The following is a 21,756-nucleotide window of genomic DNA, read 5'->3' on the forward strand; positions in this document are numbered from 1 at the left end:
TAAAGAATAAAGCAAGCCCATACTTCCTCTTATTGATTAATAAGACTCTGTGTGTGTGTGTGTGTGTATAAGATATATTGATGTATAACTATTAAAAATTAAGAGTGAAAATTTTCAGAGATGCTTACAAGCTTTAGCTATCCAATATCAATTTAAAAGGAGATGAGTGCCAAATATTCTTAGACTCTCTTGAAGAATTCACCTTTTAAATCCTTTTGGAGGCAAGAAATACGTCCAAGAAAATGTTCATCTCCTTTGCCACAGATCTAAGCAGATCGAATCATTGACTTCATGCCCATCATATGCAACACTTTTCACTGCTTTAAACAAGAAACACTTGAAAAGAAATAAAAGCAATACTTGGATTTTTGGAGGCAACTGCTCCAAAATATGTGTGAATTAGGGACTGTTTATTCACAAATGGGTATAGGATGGGGCCTTAGTAACCTGAGAAAAAAATCTTCGAGTTCAGTCTATTATAACTCTGACCTACCATTTGCTCTCCTCTACTGCCTTCAGCACTTCTTTTACCTTCCTAAAGCTGTTCAGCCAAACTTCTAACTACTATGAAAGGATTCATGTTCAGATTTGGGATATATACCATTCCATACTAAAAAGCTCCAAAATGCAAAAAATGACATACAGCTCTTCTAGCTGAAGGAAGGCCCTTAGCATGGTCTGGGGTGGCAGGAAAGACAAGAACATCAGCTTATGATTCAGAATTGACAGATTTGCCAAGCCTATTGATGTCAGTGGGAGACTGAATCATTTTGTGATCACACTTAGACGCGAATGAAGCCTTTAGATAGAGGGAATGTGTCCCCTTTGTTCCTTCCAGCATCAAAGCATTTCCAGTCTACTGACTGTTACATATTTAAATGGCTTAGGATCATATCTCCTTTTCATGGTAGATAAAGGGATGTTACTCAAGCCTTAAATTCAGTAGTAGTAGCTTTTCAGATTTCAAGTAAGACAAGGATATAAGGAAGAAAAACATACAGGTTAAAGGACTAACTAAAGGACATTCCTGTCCTTCTCTTTCAGATGAACTGGAGCAAGTTGAAAAATGACAGTGAGTAGAAGATCCTCACATAAGGATCTTAATGCATTAGCAGTCAACGAAAGTCATTTCTTCATAGCGAACACAGTGATTACAATCTATAATGGCACTAACACATAGAGCAGGAAATGGAATAAGCAGAAGATATCAGCTCAGGTAGGGTGTATGGTGAAAAGCTTCCTTTTGGTTCCACCTTCCCCTATACAAAGCATATTATTTCCAGGATTAAGTACTTGTCTGGACTGCGCAGTGAAAGAGCTTTTACCATACCCTGTGCTACCAATCCCAATACGCTGACTGACTTATTTTGCAGAAATATCTTGGTCTTTTTTTTTCTCAGCTTATGTTGGGTGTAATGACAGGATCCTTTCTAGTCTTACCAAAACACGCATAGAAAGCTTACATAAGTATGTGTACTCTTTCCTGTTTTCAAAGGTAAGTGCTTAAGGCTTTAAGGAATAACCCAAATCATACTGTAATCAATGGGAGTCTTTTACTTCTATAGATTTCAGATCATCTCACTCTTTTGAAGGGAAAGAAAAAGAGAAAAAGAAGAAAGTAGAGTTTCTTCCTTTTAAACCCCAAAGGTCAGTTGTGTTAAAAATGGGATTAAATTATCTCTCTTTAATTTGGGAAGATATTTGTGTATTTTCTATTCCTTTGCACACTTCAAGGTTACCATGAGACTTCATAGACTATGCAAAGATACAAAATGCCTTTTATCTGTGTCTTTTTTTTTTTTAGCATTGGTTTATGTATATAGGTGAAAACTGGGCACAGATTTGCCATCAAATGAACTTCCCAGAAGACATATTAATTGGAACTGCAAATTTAAGTGAACAGTATAAAATGTATGCTGTGAGCTAAGCCTGAATTCTTAATAGGAAATACTTTCACTGCAGAAACTGGAATTTAAGGGTGAAGCCAATTCCGTTAGAGAATTTAAATTTATTGTATATTTTATGGTGATCAATCTCTCAGTTCATGTAAAGCATTGCAATTTCATAGGCTGTAGTGGAGCAATACAGTTTATACTACCTGAAGATCTTACCTAGAAGTGCATTCAGTAACAGGCACACATATTTCAAGTACTGAGTACTCTGATAGAAAAATAATTCCAAGAAACTATTTAGTAACTCAGTCAGAATACTGAGTGCACACAAACACCATATTTTCCTGTTACTATTTAATAGCAAATAAACAAAAATGTATAACTATCATAAACTAGCTATCTGAAGTACTACCTAATATCAGAACAAGACAAATACTAATTAATCACTGAAACACTCAAAAAGGTAAGTCCACAGAAAGATCTCCAAAGAATAATACAAGCCAGAGACCTAAGCAATTTGTCAAAGCCCACAAAGAGGTTAAAATATATAAATGCCTATGATCAAGCTATTAGATTGAGTTTGCTATTGTTTGTCTTGTTCAGTTAATAAGGATTCTACCTAAATATGTTTCCTTAGTGTTCATTGCAGCCTTATGGCTTAAGTCTGCATTGAGCCATGTAACTAAAGGCAACTAAATAAATTAACAAGGATGAAGTACTAGGATTTGTGTTAAGGGAGATGTCAGTTCTATTGACTATAAATATTCCTGTCCCTTTCAAATTTATAATTCTTACAAAAGTCAATATTACTGATAGAATTTTTTCCTTTTGCCTGTTGGCTGTGTTTATATGGATACAGGCTTGTTGAATCATAGAATCATTTAGGTTGGAAAAGACCCTTAAGGTCATCAAGTCCAAATATCGTGTTTAGACATTGAGGATGTAATACCTGTCTGATGGCAGTTCAACACCTACATCTCTGAATTGTATCTTAGATGACCTGCTGTCAGGGTTACGCTTGTATCTCTTCAAAGGAGATGATGTTCTGCAAATATTGTCTTCAGTATTTATTGTTGTGGCTGTTGTCAGGAGAGCTAATAAAACTGGCAACTAGGCAGAGCTCAGCCTCTTTGAGCTATTGCCTGTTGAGTCTTCTATGTTCTTGTCTCGTATCTTGGACTCGCCCTGACAATTTACTTGAAGAGATTGTTCCCAGTGGGAATACTGTGCGAGGATGTTTTGTCCCCAAGGCCCTGTGGGTGCATCTGTAGACAGTGTTGTTAAAACTCTGCTGTGAAGTGTGGAAGGAAAGCAACAGCTAAGTCACAGTGTTCACAGGAGCTGGGCTGTTAATGCGTGAAACACTGAGGTGACGCCAACCTTAATAAAGCATCTCTGTGGTCATGGTGAGTGAAGAAAGGGCAAGGCTCTGCATCATCCTTGTGCCTGGATTGAGAGCTGTTGGCCATCCAGGAGGGGTTCGCTGAGTTGAGGGACTTTCTGATGAATCCAGCCAAGATCACTTTTGTTCTGACTGACCATCAAAATATGTAATATTTTAGGAACCTGAAGTGTCTGTCCCCTCTCTTGTCTCTCTAGGCATTTTTTTTTTCTCACCTTTTTGCTCTTAACTACAGGCTGGGCAAACAGAATGGTAGGGCAAATATTCTGTTGCATCAGGCAGCCTTGGCAGGAACTAATGAGGCAGATTTACCCCCCCTCCAATTTTTTATCTCCACAGAATTTTGTTGTGGCTACACCCACCAATGCCTCTGTGGGCTTTCTATGTGCTGGGTACTGGTTGATGAACCTCTGACTGCAGTTTTGGGCAGGGGAACAATTCTCAGAACGTGCAGGGTAAGGACAGTTGCTTGCATTGTGATGAGCAGCTGTACATATCCATCAGCACGCTGTGCATCCAGGTCCTTCAGTGTATTCATGATGCACTGATAGCAGGGCATAGCAGTCTTCAGAAGCCTGCATGAAGTCATGAAGAGATACTGGTAGCCTACAGTTCATGCTGATGTTGTGAACTGTGTTCACTGCTTGCCATATCATCACCTGGGTCAAGAGACTTGACAAGAGTCAAGAGAGGCTGCAGGGACTGTTACAGCCCTTACCAAATCTTGAGGTTATGGCAAATTATTTCAATTTTTGGTGTGGACTTGCTTATGTCCAAGGGACACACAGCAATGCTTGTGGTATTGGACTCATTTATGAGGGCAGCTATTTTTCTTCCACTAAGGAGGCTGGCCACATCCCCTCAGACTGTGCCTTTCTCTTTGCGATATGTGTTTCACTGCCATAGTCTGCTGGATCGTATGGTGATGGATCGAGTGGCCCAGTTCACTGGCCAGTTCTAGGATTGGTTATGGGCCTGCTGTGGGCACAACTCCCTCTTTCCACCCAGTATCACCTGCAGTTCAATGGCCAGATGGAGTGGGTGAACCAGATACTGGAGCAGTATCTCTGCTGTTTTATTAATTACTATCAGCATGACAGGATCTCTCTGTTACTATTGACAGAATTAAACTATAACAGCATTGTCTGCTTTTCCTTGCAGCAGATCCCTCTTCATGCACAGTATGGTTTTCATCCTTGTGACCACCCAGCTACTCTGGCAGCTATCCAGGTTTTTTCCCCTGAGGACTCCCTTGAGCGGTTGCAGTGTATACGTTTGTGTCTTCCAGAGCAGCTGGAAAAAGCAAAGGAGGATTTCAAAGGCTATGCAGATAGATATTGGCAGCCGGCATAGGATTTTGCAGCTGGGGACTGCGTTTGGTTATTGTTTAATGTGTGTGTTTGGCACATCCTTCTTCTAAATTGGACCATCATTACATGGCCCCATATAAAATTGTGACCCGGTTAGCTCTGGTTGTGTTTTGTTTGCAGCTTCCTCCTGCTCTCCAGACATACACTGCTGCTCACATCTCCCTATTAAAACCTGCTCAGCTAGATCCCTTCCAGTGGCAGCCTCAACCTCTGCTTCTACTTGTGGTCCACAGCCAGAGAGAATATTGTGTCTGGATTATTTTGAATTCCCGGATACCGTAGGATATCCTGTAGTATTTGCTTGATTGGGCAAAATACACCCTGAAAGACTGTGCCTCTCTTGGAGGTGTACGTGCTGCCCAAGGTTTGGGGGTTTCATGCCCATTATCCTGCAAAGTTGGGTCCACTGGAGGATGTGAGGGCACACCCTGGGTGAGGGAGGTTATCCTTGTATCTTTTCAGAAATGATGTTCTGTGAATATTATGACTTTGGTAGCCATTGTTGCTGTTGTCAGGAGAGCTAATAAAACTGGCAAGTAGACAGAGCTCAGCCTCTTAGAGCTACTGCCTGTTAGAGCCGTCACATCTTGTGTTCCTGCCGTTTGTCTTGGGACTGCCCTGACACCTCCCTGCTAGGCATGACCATCCCTTAGACCATACAATCAGTCTGTAGACAGCTAAGTAATACAATATCAGTTCTAGCCCTGATAAGCAGAAAACAAAGAAAACAAGTTCTTTTTTAGCATTCAGTAACATAGCTTTAAACACAATGGGAAGCCAGTCTTGCACCTTGCTAGAAGACGTGTAGAGATGCAGCAATAGGTAGGCCTTTTTCCCATTAAACTCTGCATAGAATAGAGAAAGCCATTCTGAATGAAAGGTTGGGAAGGCTGTCTGAAATTTTCCTTAGAGGTCTGCCCAGAAAAGAAATGGAAGGATGCTCAGTAAGCATTATAATGCATTACTGAATGAGACCCCATATGGTTGGTTCAAGTGAAGTTTTAGTTTTCACCCCAGACAGATTTCCCAGTGTGGCTGTAACACAAGCCACGCTGCTAAGGGAAGCAACAGCAACAGAATATGTAGAATAATAATAATGTGAAGAAAATGTATCTCATGAGGGAATTGGTTGAACATATAAACAGTGAAGACTCAGTATACATCCACAGCGTACTACAGCTTTGCCTTGTGAGGATTTTAGCCACACTTGCATAGTGTCAGTGCTATCCTGTTACCACTATAAATTAAGACTTTATAGTTTAAGAACAATTTTTGATGCTTTATCATTTTAACTACAGTTTGCTTGGGGGTAGTCAAGAAAGCAGTAAGTTGTTTTGCTGTATTAAGGATCAATATTTAGGTCAATAAAATTCCTATTTAAAAAACTTACTTGTTTTGTTCATAGGAAAATAATTTACTGTTGACTGTGCTTTCTACCTCACTATGCTTACATTCACCTGGTACAGAGGAATTAATGGCTAGTATCTTTCTGTTTCGTATCTTTATAACCGACAGCGCAATGCTGCCCCATCCAGTTTTGAAAACACCTTTCACTTTTTTTTTTTAATTTTTATTATTATTTTTTTTATTTTCCTGCACCATATCTGTTTTGCAGCTAAATGATTTGACAAGTCTGTACCACTGGGAATATTACTACTGACTTCAGTTGGCACAGGATTGGGATCAGTATAGATCTTCCTTTGGCTTGAATGGACTTTAGGTTATAGTCAGCTGTCAGTCTTGAGTTAAAATGAAATAATGCAACTCCCCCAGGTGAAAAGGCACAGAATTGTGTTTCTCTCATGTTTGTTCTATATCCATTGACAATACCTAGTTGATACATCTTTTTCTAATTTTTTTTTTTTGTAAAAGATAGTTATAGCTTTTCAAAGGCAGCCCTTCCATAACCTTGAACTTTCTGCATATCAGTTACCCTGTGTCAAAACTGCTGTATTTTAAATTATGAAGAGCTGTAGAACTTCACAGGAGTTGTGTTTTGCATTTCTTTGCAAAGTATAAAGAAATCAGCAGAGTCCTTACTTTGTAGAAAGTTGCTCAGTTGCACATCACTTACAATTTTATGATTCTATTTCTTCTCTTCTTCCTTGGAGAGGAAGGGCATATTTTGCAATTATCAAAAGGGCATCATGAATGGTCTAATCTAGCTGAGTATTCTACCTCTTGAGATCAGCAATAAACCTGAAGTATAGCTTGCATGAGGAATTTCAGCATTTCATAGCAAAATCTTTTTATAGTTCTGTTAAAATATAAAACAAACTTTTGTCACATGTTCAACTCTTTTCTTTTTCCTGGAGAAATTAGGTTGTTTTCCAACATACCTACCATACCTATCTACATGTATAATAAAATCCAAGTTTCCATGGAGAAACAGTTTTGATAAATTTGGTTCAATTAAATCTAGTGAAGGTAATTAAACAACAAAGAACTCTGAAAGTCATTAGGAAAAGTTCTGCTAACTTCTTGAGAGTAGAGTCATTACAGACAGTCAGCTTTTGAGGATCTTCTCTGTCCTTGCTTAGAATAGAGAATACACTGGCATAATCTACAGGGACAGTCAATCTGATTTTAATTGTCTTAGAAGACCAAAAGTAGCAGATAGCTATACACAACTCTCCCATATAGTATTACTTTGATAATTTAAGTGTTTCTTTTTAGTCATTGAAATATGCAGAATTGTTTAACGGGCTTTTTTTTTAATATATATTTATATATATATATGTCTAGAGAGGTGATGACTTCTTTCATTTGTAATTTACAACCTGACAACCCAAGTTCAGTTGATTTGTCATCTGAATCATGTTTCAGATGACTGTCTCTCAGTATTTCTGGCAAGCTGGGGTTTCATGGAGTTAAAAACAGAATAACAATCTTGAAAAATTAGTTCTTGACTGCAGCAATCCAGTTCAATTTGCAGCATCTGGAAAGAAAATCAAAACCTTCTTGGGAAGAATTAGCACAGCAATAATGAGAGTAACAGTAAAGCATAATGCATAATAAGACATGTTTTGGTCTTGTGTCATTGAGCATTATCTTCACTTCAAAGATAATGTGTGAGTAACGGTATCTTTTTCCACATATCAGTAACCTTTAAAAAGTGTGCATGCAACTTTATATTTTCCCTGACCATCTGGCTATTGAAATCTCTAGCAATAGACAATGAAATCTGAGCCATGATAAGATTCCATCTAAAATCTAGTGGGACTAAAACTTAAAAGTTGCCTTATAAAGGCTGCTGCTGTTCAGATCTGTTTCTGTCAACGACAGCACTGCAGCACTCGACATCAACCTCTTTTTCTCTTTCATAGTATCCAGCAGCTTAAGGACATTCTGATTGGATTGGTGCTGGTGTATGACCAAGATGCCAGCTTATGGGGAGGGGACAGGGGGGACACAATGACTCAACTCAGCAATTAAAAACACAAAGTACTGCTTAAAATGAACTTCACATTCAATGTTATTTTTCTGGTTTTATTTAGGTGATCCCAGGTTCTGTGAATCAGCTCTTATTGTTAGGGATAATTTGGACATCCAAATTCCTGTGTCATACAACTTCACAGCCATGTCTTTCTTCTACCTCAAGACATCACAGTTAAAATTGATATAAGACCAGGCCTAATAGCCTTAAGCTAGTTAGATGAATTTGGACAAGCTGTCCAGTCTTTCAGAGGAATCCTACAGGAAAAATATGCTGGTGGACATTAAATAGAAGTAGACACAAGTCTGTGGTGTATGAATAGCTTCTTTCATTCATGAGTTTACGAACACCTAAAAAAATAATAAAGGCAATCATTGCCACTGTTTCACAGCAGAAGAAACTAAAGTCTGAAGGTAAATGCCCTACATGCTGTTACACCACAGGAGAGGAGCAGAGCTGGAAACAGAAAACAGAGCTGGACTTAAATAATTAAATGGATCTGAAGAAGAAATGTCCTAGTGAGTACTAAATGAAAAAGGTTGTAAGAACTTTACATAACTTACTGGCATTTACTTAAATAATATGTGTGGAAACATCATTTTACAATGTCTTATTTAGTCTACAGACTTTTGTAAAACAATCTTGAGTTACCATGCTGTCCCCTCATCATAGTTTGCTTGTGCATTTTTAACCTGTTATAGCTTTTTAGAATTGCTTGTGTTACACCAGCTACACAGTATACAGCACAGGGACAAATCACAGTCTCACAAATCACTCCTCAGAAACTCCTCTCATGCCCTACTCTTTGACAGTTAGCACAGTCCATTACTGAGAGGACAGACCTGTTAAATCTATTGTGAAACAGTATAGGAGCCTCAATACTAGGTACCAGGCTAACAAAAAAATCAGAAACACAAGTAACTGAGGTGAACTGATATAAGTCCCTTCAGCCAATAACCAGACTTGACCAGCAAAAATGAGCGGTGAGTGAAAGATTCAAGTCCATGGCTTAATCACTGGTGTTAGACTAGACCAAGCATCTATATGGTGTTATATGCTGTGTTATCAGAAAATATTAATAGCAGCCTGTTCCAAAGCTGCTGATGGTAGAGAAGAGATCCTGGCTGTGGCAACTGATACACGGATCAAATCAGATTGTGTAAGAGGTTCTCTTGAGGATTCAAATCTTCCAGTTTGTTTTCAGTTTATTTCAGTTTATTTCATTTCTTTGTAATGTGACTCAATCTAAAAGCTATTTTAAATTGAGCTAACAGTTCTGGAATATTTTTGCTTTTAAATCTTTAAAAACTAAGTTATTTTAGAAAGGTACAAAGTTGAGAATGTTTGCTATTATGGCAACCCTGTAAAGTCTTTCAAAAATGTGTGCTTTGATGCAAACTGTGTTCACTTGTCCATTGTGCTTTCCGTGTGAAAAAGTATAAAATGAACCCAGAGACAAGAAAAAAAATAAAATACAATCCAGTAGCAAAACAATGCCCAACTCTAAAGGATTTATTATGAGTTAATTTGCAGTATCTGTTGACAATTGAAATTGCTTTGACAGGAAGCTGAATGAAAGAAACACTTGTAACTGATAACAGCAAAATACCAACAGTGAAATTAAATAAATGCTTTATATAGAATTGTATGGTAGCTTTTGAATGACTCTATTTATCAGAATTTATTTTTTCAGAACAGATATTGCATCTAACATGTAGGTTCCCATCAGCATGGTGTAGCTCCAAATTGCTGATCTGGATGAAGGATGAAACTATGAATTTATGAAACAAAATGTGTTTTGTGACAAAGCAGATCATCCAATCATGGAAAAGAAACAAGTACTTGGCTTTAGGCAACCAAACATTGATCCCTGAAGGAATACTGCAAGCAGTCAGTTTGCAATAACATAGGCTACAAGTTGCTGTGCAGAATATCCAGCAAACCGTTGGGAGGAAAAAACAAATGGTAGCAATCATTGTCCGCTAGTAGGTAATTACCATAAGAAGAAAAAGAGCTAAAGTAATTGAATACAATGTACATAGATTGTTTACTCTGCTCTATTAGCAGCAAGCAGCATGCTCTCATTAAACCTAAAAGATGAAGAATAAAACATTGCTTAGAGCTTCAGTGAAACAGTGATATTAGTTTCCACAACATTACCTGGCATTTTAAAGAACACTAACAGCACGCAAGAATTCAAAAGGACCCAATAAATACATTTGCAAGTTAGCCTACTCTTTATAGATTATGTTCTGGGAGCTGTACGCAGTTTCCACTGCCAAAGATTTCACTGCAAACCAGGCTACAATTTAGGGGTTGGATTTCACTCCTGCTGAAATGAAGAGCAGTTTGCTTTTGTCTTTGATAAACCATATCAACTGGTATTGGGAAAAAGAGATAAAAATACTAAAAGCCTGTTAGAGCTGCAAAAATGTGTCTAGTTCTGGGCTCCCCAGTACAAGAACAACATAGACATATTGGAGAGAGTCCAGTGAGGAGCCACGTAGATGATGAAAGGAGTGGAGCACCTCTCCTATGAGGAGATGTGAGAAAGCTGGGACTGTTCAGCCTGGACAAGGGAAGACTTGGGGGGATCTCATCAATGTGTATAAACACCTGAATAGAGGCTGCAAAGAGGATGGAGCCAGGCTCTTTTCAGTGATGCCCAGTGAAAGGACAAGAGGCAATTCTGTAAATGATATTTTTATAATGGAAAGCTCTTTTGCAGTCATTTACTTTTTTAATGTGCTTCTGTTTCTGTAATTTTAGAATGCCTTTTTTTTTTTTTTTTGGTGCTATGTGCTTTTAATTATTATCTTTTTTAAAGAGATTCTTTTAAAGCCCAAATGAATCATCCCTTTGATCTCCCCATACTTAGTCAAGAAGCTCAAGCAAAGCCTGTTACAAAACAACAACAACAATTAGAACTGAGCAAGTCAACTTCTTTTCACTCGCAGAGCAAGTCTGTGAAGGTTTCACTTCCATCAGGGCTTTAAGTTAGCAGGTGTCAGAGAAGTGATGTGAGAGCTATAAGACTAGTTTGATTGTTATACCATTTTTGTTCTATTGAACAGACTGCCCAGACTACCCTTAATGGAAGTTACAGAGACCAAGTCTACAAACTAGTTTGTATATATATGTATGTACACACACACATACATTGATGGCCACCCATCTCTACTTACGCTAATCTTTATCTACCCTCTAAAGAAATTCTTCCTTTATTTGAGTATTTTAAAGACTACTTTGATGACAAAGCTAAACCCAACCCCAAGATGAAAATATTTTAAAATTTTGGCTAAGATTAAATTTGATTTGCAACTTTTCTTTTCGATCTCTCTTTAAATATGCCACCTACCTACCTTAATTTTTAAACAACATACACAAGGAAGTCATCCTTAAAACCACTTTTACATTAGTAGATCATACATCTGAGTCCATGAGGAAAAAACTTTATTTATTATTTATATTTCGGTAGCACTCACTGTGTAAGGCATTGTCCATAGAGACAGACAAACAGGCAGTTCCATTGATTTCCTGCAGCATTTCCAAGTACAGCTTTCCAAAAAAAGACCCCAGAAGGACTGTATGCTGACATCTGAAATAAAAGAGCAAGAAAATTCTATCTTGCCATGTATGTTGGTATTACAAGAACTACTTAAGCTATATGAAGTATTACGGGTCTGAATTCCACAAACTGGCTTGAAAAGTTGGGTGGGGAATTGGAAATAGCTTAGGAACATCAATTTAGCATCCACGATAATTAGCTAGGATGCTACTCCATACTACTCATGTTGCTCAGGACAGGCTCCTGCTATGTGCTAATTGGACAAGAGAGGAAGGGGCATTGGAAATAGTCAAGCAGTGACCCCACAACCACATTATGTTATTCAAAGTACACTAACATGGCGCTTGTTTTTTTTGGTTGTTTTCTTTTTCCCAAGTGTTCTGGTTCCAGCCCAAGCACCACCCACATGATCCTGCACTTAAAAACACCAGTCTGGTATTAGCTGCATGGCACTGTGGGCATTCAGTGTGAACCCAGAATAGCACAGTGTGTAGTAGATAGACCACGAGTCACTTTTACCCATCCCATTCTTCTGTCTGGGTCACACAGAGCTCCAGCTTAACTACGTTTCTCCCAGATGAAACTTCTATGTGTAGTCACAGTCAAAATTGTTTCATCCCTGCAATGTTAACCTTTAACTAAATGTCTGGCCAAAGGGACTCTTTCAGACCCACACCTAATGTCAAAAAACCTGATAGATTCAGGGACCAGAACTGAAGACAAGTCATCTCATAGAGATGATCTAGATGAAGATTCACTGTCAAGACCAAGAAACCTTTGCCTCTAGCTTCATATTCACTTCCTGCATAGACCTGTGAGCTTCATTTGCATTCACTGTCCCACACACTTGTTCTATGATTTCAGTGGTACATGAGTAGAAAGTACACATCCTAAATATTAATTTGGTCACATTTGGGATTCACTTGTGAAGAAACAACCACCAAAGTCATCAGACATGCTATTCAAAATATGGGCTAAAAATCAGTCTTTTTAAATTTAGAACTAGGGTAAAGTTATCTGTATGAAAGTTAAGAAAATACTTCAAAGTGAACCTGCTATTTGGATCCAGTGTTCCTAATATTCAGATATTAGAACAAGAGTTGGGCGGGAAGAAATCAAATGAAGTTTAACAAGATCAAGTGTAGAGTCCTGTACCTGGAAAGGAACAACCATGTGTCTGCTGGTGACACAGAAGTGGGAGGAGTGGCCGATACATCGCAAGGCTGTGCTGCCATTCAGAGAGACCTGGACAGGCTGTAGAGTTGGGCAGAGAGGAACCTCATGAAGCTCAGCAGAGGCACCTGCGGTGTCCTGTGCCTACGGAGGAATCACGCCATGCACCAGGGCAGGTTGGGCGTTGGCCTGCTGGAAAGCAGCCCTGTGGAGGACTGGGGAGTCCTGGCAGACAACAGGTTAAGTGTGAGCCAGCAAAGGGCCCCTGTGGACAAGAAGACCAGTGGGATCCTGGGGTGTGCTGGGACGGGTGTTGCCAGCACGTCAGGTGAGGTGATCCTGCCCCTCTACTCAGCCCTGCTGAGGCCACATGTGGAGGGCCGTGTCCGGTGCTGGGCTCCCCAGTACAAGAGAGACCTGGAGCTCCTGCAGAGTCCAGCAGAGGGCTACAAAGATGATTGGGAGAGCTGAGCATCTCTGTTAGGAGGCAAGGCTGAGGGAGCTGAGCTTGTTTAGCCTGGAGAAGAGAAGGCTGAGAGGGGATCTTCTCCCTCTGTATTGATAAGACTCCTCTTATCCTCTGGACTCTTTGGTGGTGCCCAGTGACAAGATGGGAAAGCCACTACCAGGAAAGGGGCCCTCAGCCCCCCGGACCCTCCTCCTCCTTCCACACGAGGGCCTCTTTCAGGCCGCACAAGCCCCCTCCCAACACAGCCACATTGGGCCTGGTGCGTGGTGCGCCATCACAGGGGCATCACAGAGGCTTCCTGATGTCACTGTGACATTTGCCCCCCGCTGTGTCCTGGGGCCTATAAAAGCCCCTGTGCCTGGCCCACCACTTGCCGATCTCCCAGGCCCTCTAGTGAATAGCAGCCATGGTTGTCCTTAAGAGTGACAGCTGCCCACGCCTTTTATGGGGGCAATGCGAGCTGGGTGACTGAACCCAAGAAGAAGTGGAGGCAGAGGACAGAGAGCAGAGGCAGAGCAGCCACGGTGGACGGTGTGGAGCCCATGGTGGTGGATCCACCTGCGGAGGAAGAGCTGATGGAGGTCAATCCACCTCCAAGCCCTCTGATGTGGCACAGTGTCATCGTGCCAGGACTTCCACCTGCAAGACACCACCACCGTCATTGCAGAACCGTCCGGTCTGCTCCTTACTCCTGGCCCTGCCTCCGCCTCCACAACTAGGGGGGAGAGGCCATCAGTTTACCATCTGGCAGGACTGCCTGCACAATGGCCTCTTCCCCCACTCCCCATCCCCCATCCCCTCCTCTCGTGTGGAGGTGTCATCTCTTCTGCATGGAGTCCCAAGCAGTGGACAAGAGTGCACTTGGCTTCCTTTGGGCTGCTGCACCAGGGCGACAGGTGAAGCCCTCCGAAGGCCACGCTGGGCACACGGTGTCTAGGTCTGAAGATGAGAAGGCTGCCCAAGAGGTGCTTGAAGACAAAGCCGCACCCTGCATGGCAGTGCACAGAGAAGAGCAGCAGATCCCTCAAAATGGTGACGCAGACAGCTGTTCCTCTGAAGAAGCACAAGTCTTCAGCTCTGCCAGGAAGAAGTGCAGGAGTGCAGCGTAAAGTCCATTCAAGATGCTTGGTTACCAGTTCTTGCCAAGACTGGGCAACAAACTGGTAGAATGATCCTAATAAAAGTAAGTAAGAAAGAAAGAAAGATGTTGCAACAACACCCACAATAAGAATAAAGAATGACCCATGAAAGCACTTTCCTCTCTTCTTTGGTGTCATTTTTTCAACTGCCCCTGGGCTCCAGCATCCCGTTCTTTTCTCCCCAGTACAGGAAAGATCCTGATGGGTGTGGAGTGGGCCCAGCTGATGGCACTGGAGGGAGTGAGGGGCTGGGGCACACAGCATACAAGGGCAGGCTGAGGGATCTCCCGTGGTCAGCATGAAGGAGAGAAGGCTCAGGAGTGGAGCTGACAGCTGCCTCCAGCTGCCTGCTGGGAACGTGTAGAGAAGATGATGCATGTGCCTTCTCCGAGGGGCTCTGTGGCAGAAAGGTGGGTGGCACCAGGCCCACACTTGCAGGTGGAGACAGCCCAACTATCAAAAAGGAAAAGATTGTCCACACAAGGGTGCTCATGCAGAACCGGCGTCCAGAAAGGCTGTGGAGTCTCTGCCTTGGGAGGCAGCTGACCTTGAGTGCACAAGGCTGGGTGTTTCAATCATGGAATCACCAAATGGTTGGCATTGGAAGAGACCTTAAGGACCATCCTCTTCCCATCCCTATGCCATGGACAGGGACAGCTCCCTCTATACCATGTTGCCCAAAGCCCCACCAACCTGCTCAGGAACCTTCTTTGATCATCATGAGCTTTCCAAGAAGACAGACCAGAGCCCTCCGAGTGAATTCCACTGCCTCCCTCAGCACCCTTGAAAGTGTCCCCCTTTCATTCCTTGGGCTTGTGCATGCCCAGCTGCCTTACACTCTCCCAAACTGTGTCTGCACACCACAGATTCTGCTCTTAGGGTTGGATGTGGGAGCCTTGAGAGCAGACCTTAGGGCTGGGAATTGAGGGAAAGCATGGGGTGTTGTTAGGGATGAGAAGATTGGGGGCAGCTTTGGATGCAGTGGTCATGAGACAGTGGAGTTCAAGATGGAACTTGTTGGAAGAAATATGGCAAAAAGTAGGATTGCTACCCTGGAGTTTCCGAGAGCCAAGTCTGACGTCCTCCAGGACCTACTTGGGGATATCCCATGGGCTAGGTTGCTAGAAGTTAAGGGTGCTTGTGAGAGCTGGGCAACTTTTAAACAGTACTTCTTCCAAGCTCAGGATCGCGAGGTCTCTTCCAAAACTTACAGTTCTGTGATTCTGTGATTATTTTTCTTGAATAATACAGCTTGTCAATTCAAACAGAGTTTCTCCTATAGCAGATTCATGTAGCTGACTGCTGTGAATTCTTTACTCACCGTTCTCTTATCAGTGAACACTGCTAAGGTCTTGGATTACCTTTCCTTTCTCTGCTTGGCTTATCACCTCTAAGTGGATATTAGCACAATTTCTCATTCTCAGAATTAGTATGAGAGTCTCAATTAATTCATAATTCTGAAAGTAATAGGAGGCTAGAGGAAGCAAAGCGCTACATTGATGTGAAGGTATGCTTCCTTTAACAACCAAGTACATTTCAATTTTTTTTCATGAACAAAAAGAACAAAAATGTTATTTTTTCCTGTTCCACCTCTTGGGACAGAAAAACGGGATGTGCCTGAAAAGAACACAGATAAGCACTTAAACATTGGGCATAATAAACAAAATTGATATCAATTACTAAAGCATTGCACTACTCATGCTAATTTGACAGGACAGTGAGGTATAAGGCAAAAAGAAGCATAAAGGAAGTGTCTCCTGACAGCAATGAGGAAAATGGAGGAAAGGACAAGGAAGTGTTTTGCCTACTCTAGGGCTTAGTAAAAACTGACAGACACCTGATTCAACTAATGAAGAAGCACTGCGCTCAGCAGAGATAGGCTGATTCGTAACAGTTAAGGATCATTTTCTCCAAGGCTGAGAGTCCTATGGCTCTCCTTCAGTAGAGGAGAAAGCCAAAAAGGTGAGCTTTCTGTTCTCACTGGATTTTTTTTCCTTCAAAGTTAATTTCTTAAAATTCAGTTATTTAACATCATCCTCACCTTCACCTTTCTCAGAGTCCTCTCTACTATCCCATAAGCCCTCAGAAGGAGAAAAGGGTAAAATGACAGATTAACAATAAGATTATAAAGGCTTCTGGGGGTCAATTACATGACTGGTAAAGTCAGAAAGGACATGTGTATATGACCTGAAGGTCAGTTCAATGTATTCTGCAGGGGGGCCTTTTCCTGGAACATAAAGACGTAATTTAAAGTATATTGTGTCAGCAGCATTTTTGGGGCCTGATCCAACAGCAATAATTGTGGCCTTCCAGGTGAGGTAGCCTTTGGGTTCTCATTAATGGTATAGGGTTATAATACTGCACTCATTTGCACTTTTACTCTGTGTGAACAATCTGGCAGCTCACCTATCCAGCAAAAGGCCAGCATGCTGCAAGCAAACATGCATTCCCTCCTTGCCTCCTGATGTAACTGTAGGCCAAGTTGCTGCCACACAGCTTGAGGAAGAAAATCTTACATGAAAATGGGGTTTCTGTTTTCAGTCTTCTGATACTCTGCATGATGAACTCTGTGATTATCCTTTACCCTATATGAGAATGCTGAAGAAAATGAGACTGCTGTTCAGAGGAGAGAAACCCTTTGCTCTGAAGTTTTATCCATTGTATGAGACCTGGATTAAGACATGGAAAGAGAGGTCAGTGCCAGGAAGCCCACAAACAGAAAATTGCTAGGTAAAAGTCTGTAGCCCTTCCTATGTTAATATTTTCCTGTGAGTGATGTATGTTGCCTGCCATGCGGCCTGGAATTACATTCAGCTGCACAATCCCCTATTCACAGTATAACTGCGCTAACAGGCCTCATATTCTGCTATAAAGAAAAAAAAATCCATACTCCCTCCCCAAATAAAATTTACATCTAAATTATTTCTATGCTTAGTCGTATTGTTTAAAAGCTTAAAGGATCTGCTGGACTGCACATGCCTTGGCTGTGTATATAGAGCGCATACTCATGCATTTAGACACACACATACATATGAAAATATGCATTTACACATTCAGGTTATATAGTTACACATTAAATATATATTTACATCTGCAAATATGTATCTACACATAGGCATATAAATGCAGAGTTTATTGTGCCTTTATCCTAGAAATAAAATACATAAAATATTTGTCAAACTTTGGGCCTGTTATCAAACCACAGTCCGAGAGATATATACTGTATTCAGCTACAGTGTACACGTATATATGCATGTGTGTGACTGAGTGCACATGAAGGTACATGCATGTGTGTGTGTACACACACATACGGACACACACGGGCACAGTTTCCATACTCTTCTTAATCAGTGCAGCATGCTTTCCTCGTAAAACACTATGAACAGCAAATGAAGCAGAAAGCACCCAGTACCCCACAAGACAGATGCTATCTTATGTCTCCAAGGATTTTTTAATTGACTAGGGTGAGGTCAGGGGCTAAAATGATTGAATAGCAATGATGTGTGCAAAAACATTTTTTGCTGCTGCAATTTCTTTTCTTGACTGCACATCCAGGAAGCATCTCTCAAAGAAAGGAGAAAATGTTTAAAGAATCACCAGTGCAAGAAGACAGAATTTTACACTGAACATTTGCAAGAATAAAGAATATGCCTAAGATCTGTGCAAGAGGGCACGGACAGCGTTAGTTTGCAAATGTGAAAACAGGATACTGGGCTTTATTTTAACTTATGCCTCAAATATGCAATTATGCGATCACTTTATCTTTCTTTATCCCTCCATCTTCCAAAGAAATTGGAAATGCTTTGTCACAGGTATTGGCTTCAGTATAGCTCCAAACAAAATCAAGGTTCAAGCCAGTTAGGGAGCCATTGAATTGCACCTGTTCTAGGTAAATATAATAGGTGTGTAAATGTACAGTCAAAGCTATTGATGTTAAGCCTCATCTGGTTATTCATTTAAAATAGGAAGCAATGCTAATTAATTAAGACTAATTTTATGTATCAGTGACAGCAGCATCCCCCTGGGTTCACATCAGAAAACAAGTGTTGCTCTTCATGTATTCATCTTGATTTTAATTTGACTGCTTGTGTATAAACTACTACATGAATGTGTGCAGGAACAGACATACCCCACAAGCCATCATCAATGCCCTACTCTAGTTTCCTACTTTCAGTTGTTTAAATGATCTTTTTGTTTGTTTGTTTGTTTAGTCTCCAGGACCTTTTTGTGGCAGTGCTTTGGACCTGATATCTCAGAAACTGAATCAGAATCCTGCTTTTAGTTTAAAACTAGCACTGCATACATTTGAAATTACATTTCCCCTGAACTTTGAAAATATTACACTTTCATGATGGATAATGCACTCAATGAATGAACAAGTATTTATTTATACAGTATTTGATTACATCTTATGCCTGTATATACCTTGAGGACAAAACATTATTAACAGTTACCTTGTAAGAATTTAGTAGTCAATTATCTTCATAGACTGTGTTCTAGGCGGCTGTAGTCCCTCCGTATTTACCAGGATGAGTATAGCCTGAGTGGATCTGCTCTGTCCTTTTTTCCCTGCTTGTACCAGAACATTCTCTATTGCTCCCTCTATATTTTATCTGCATCAGAAACCATTTTTCTATATTTTCTATTTCTTGCTCTTTCAGGACTCCCTTTCATTTCATGACTGGTTCTTTCCCTTCCTACCACCTTTCCATTTCCCTGGTGTCTACGTCTACATCTACTTCCTCTCTTATGTGCTTTTATTCCACAGGTCTAAGTTCCCTGTTTCACCATGTCCTTTAGATATCAATTCCATCTTGATTTAGCTGATACCTCACAATATATGATTCTTGCTTCACTGCTTGGCCACCAACTGTAATTTGATTGACTGACTGGGGACAGGTACGACTGAATAAGCTGTTATTTAAATTTTTTACATGGCCCGCTTTTTAAAGTGCACCAGAAATGGAGACTATCAACCTTCAACACTTGTCAGCAAATTTCAAACTTGCTCTGCTTAATTGGGTTTGGAAAAAATAATCCCACAAATCTTGCCTGCTTTCAAGTATGTCCACAGCCTCACCCCAATTTATTCTGGAGCACTGAACTCTGGCAGTGAATTTTGAATGTCCCTCTATCTCTTAAAAACCTTTCCTGCTGCAGCAAATTTTCAGTATCATTGAAGTCTTGGCATGCCAGTTTATTTATAATTAATATAGACCACTTAAGTTTTCATTGCTGAATACCAAAGAGCCATAGTTTCATGTTATTTGGATGCTACCTTGCCAACAAAGATTAGGAGCTGAAGTTCTGTCAAGCATTGAACTTATTTTATGGGACCTGAGCAACTAGATGATGAAAAACAGATTGTTCCTCCCAGAGAATAAATCTTCAGTGGATTCTTTGGACTCTTTGAAGACAGAAAAACTAAAATAAAATCAAGACTTGTACCACACACTATGTTTACCCAGAATTAATGTGAAGTAGACAGAAGTTAAATATTTAAGATATGACCCACTCAGTGGGAAAGTAATTTTGCTTTTCATAAACACTGTCAGATTTCAAAGAAATGTTTTCTTGATAAGCCATAAAATTAATATCTGGGAATATTTCTCTAATGAGAAGCCCCTGTGAAATAGGATCCCATCCCTCTGAATTTTTGTTTGAATTTTTTCATTGTAAATCAGGCTCTACAAACCTACTTAATTTTTTTAAAGAAATTAATGGCTTCTCCTTTATGGGAGGCTTAGTGCAAACAAAGCAGCATGGATGAAACATAAAGGAGTGAACCTTTTTCTCTTCAGTCAAAGCAAACATGACCTAAACCTCTTTTGAGAATCAGCTAGAACAAATAACTGGAATACTTCATGTAATTTTCTAGTGGTGTCAGAAGAAACAGTAAAACTAATATTAAAAAATGGTTTTCAGTAACAGCATGTCTGTTTTCACCAGTCCAACTGAGTCCAGACAGCATTTTGTGAAAGAGAGAGAAGGTTCTGTTACAAAAGAAGTACTTAATATTTCTGGTCCAAAGAAAACAGAGCTTGCTGACAGAGCTTGCTATTTCATCTTTTTTTTTTTTTTTTTTTTTTTTTTTGTCAGCCACGAGTTGAGTCCATTATTCATCTCAGAAAAGGAAGACAACTCTAGTCCTCAAATCAGATGGATTCCCGTGGGCTGGCAGGCTCTCAGTCATTATCCCTTCTTGACTAGAGGAGTTGATTAAAATACCAATTGATTACTTTGCAAAGAGCCTTTCACAGCTTCAGGCACATCAGAAAATAAAGGTGGCTACTCATATAAGTGTAGACATGTGCACACAGTGTAAGTACCCCTTCTTGAATGTGTATTTTAATTTGGTTCATTTTTGTATTGCTAACTAACTTTTGATGTCATGTGGTGTTTTCCATGGCTAATATTTTCTGTACTGTACAAACTGTCAGGAGAAATCTGGAGATTTTGGCTGTTGGCTAGGGGACATTTGGAACATTTGGCAATCAGCAAGGCATGAGAGGCAGCTCAGAGTTTTGGTATACACTTATTAGAGTCATATGTCTAAACAATCATCACATACATTCCTAAGTGCTATGAGAAAAATGTGCATTCACAGGTAAGATAGCTAATAGCTCATTAGAAGGAATAGATTATTTGCTAGTTGGGGGGAGATAACATTATTGACAGATGAAAGTGAGAATGATGGAAGATCTGATTTATGAGTGAATTTAACTCTAAATTTCACTAAAATGCATTAACTGATCAGTTGGATGACCTTTGGCAAGATGACCTCCAGAGGTCCTTTTCAACCTGAACCATTCTGTGATTCTGCAAACTTGTGGAGAACAAGTATATTTCCAGGAGACTCTCAAAAGGCAGAGTATTAGTCTTTAAAAGGAGGGGCAGGAAAAAGCATGAAGCAGGGAATTACAAGTCAGATTAATTTGAGTTCCTAAAAAGATATATACATATAGATATTAAAAAATAATATTAGAGATACATAAAAACAACTATCACCAGCAACAAAAATACATTGATTTTAAAGACTCTAAAGAATAACAAGATTGTAAGTAATACCCAGCACAGATTTGACAAGAAGAAATTCTATCAAACCAACCTGAACAGGGTTTCTGAGTAAGATGTTTGGGAGAAGCAGATGGCATCATAACTGGATAGATAAACAGGTATGTTGTTTATAAATCTGAGGAGTACTCAGAGTAAAACCATAATTTTCTAAAACAAAACCCAAAATATTTTATTTAAGCAAACTGCTGTACTTATTCATTGTGAATAGGACAGGAAGCAATGGGCTTAAA

General features: G+C 40.2%; 1 protein-coding gene across 2 annotated transcripts in view; it reads left to right on the forward strand.

The window, feature by feature from the left end:
- LOC310893273 (uncharacterized protein) overlaps window positions 1-16,658 on the forward strand; it is a 296,192-nt gene extending 279,534 nt beyond the window's left edge. For both annotated transcript variants that reach the window (XR_014578859.1, XM_083821963.1), the window contains one exon: window positions 1,045-16,658. The gene's annotated coding sequence lies outside the window, so the exon portion shown is untranslated. The remainder of the gene's footprint in view (window positions 1-1,044) is intronic.
- The last annotated feature ends 5,098 nt before the right edge of the window (window positions 16,659-21,756 follow it).

This window comes from Anser anser (genome assembly GCF_964211835.1).
Source record: "Anser anser genome assembly, chromosome: 2".
In the NCBI taxonomy this organism is placed as follows: Eukaryota; Metazoa; Chordata; class Aves; order Anseriformes; family Anatidae; genus Anser; species Anser anser.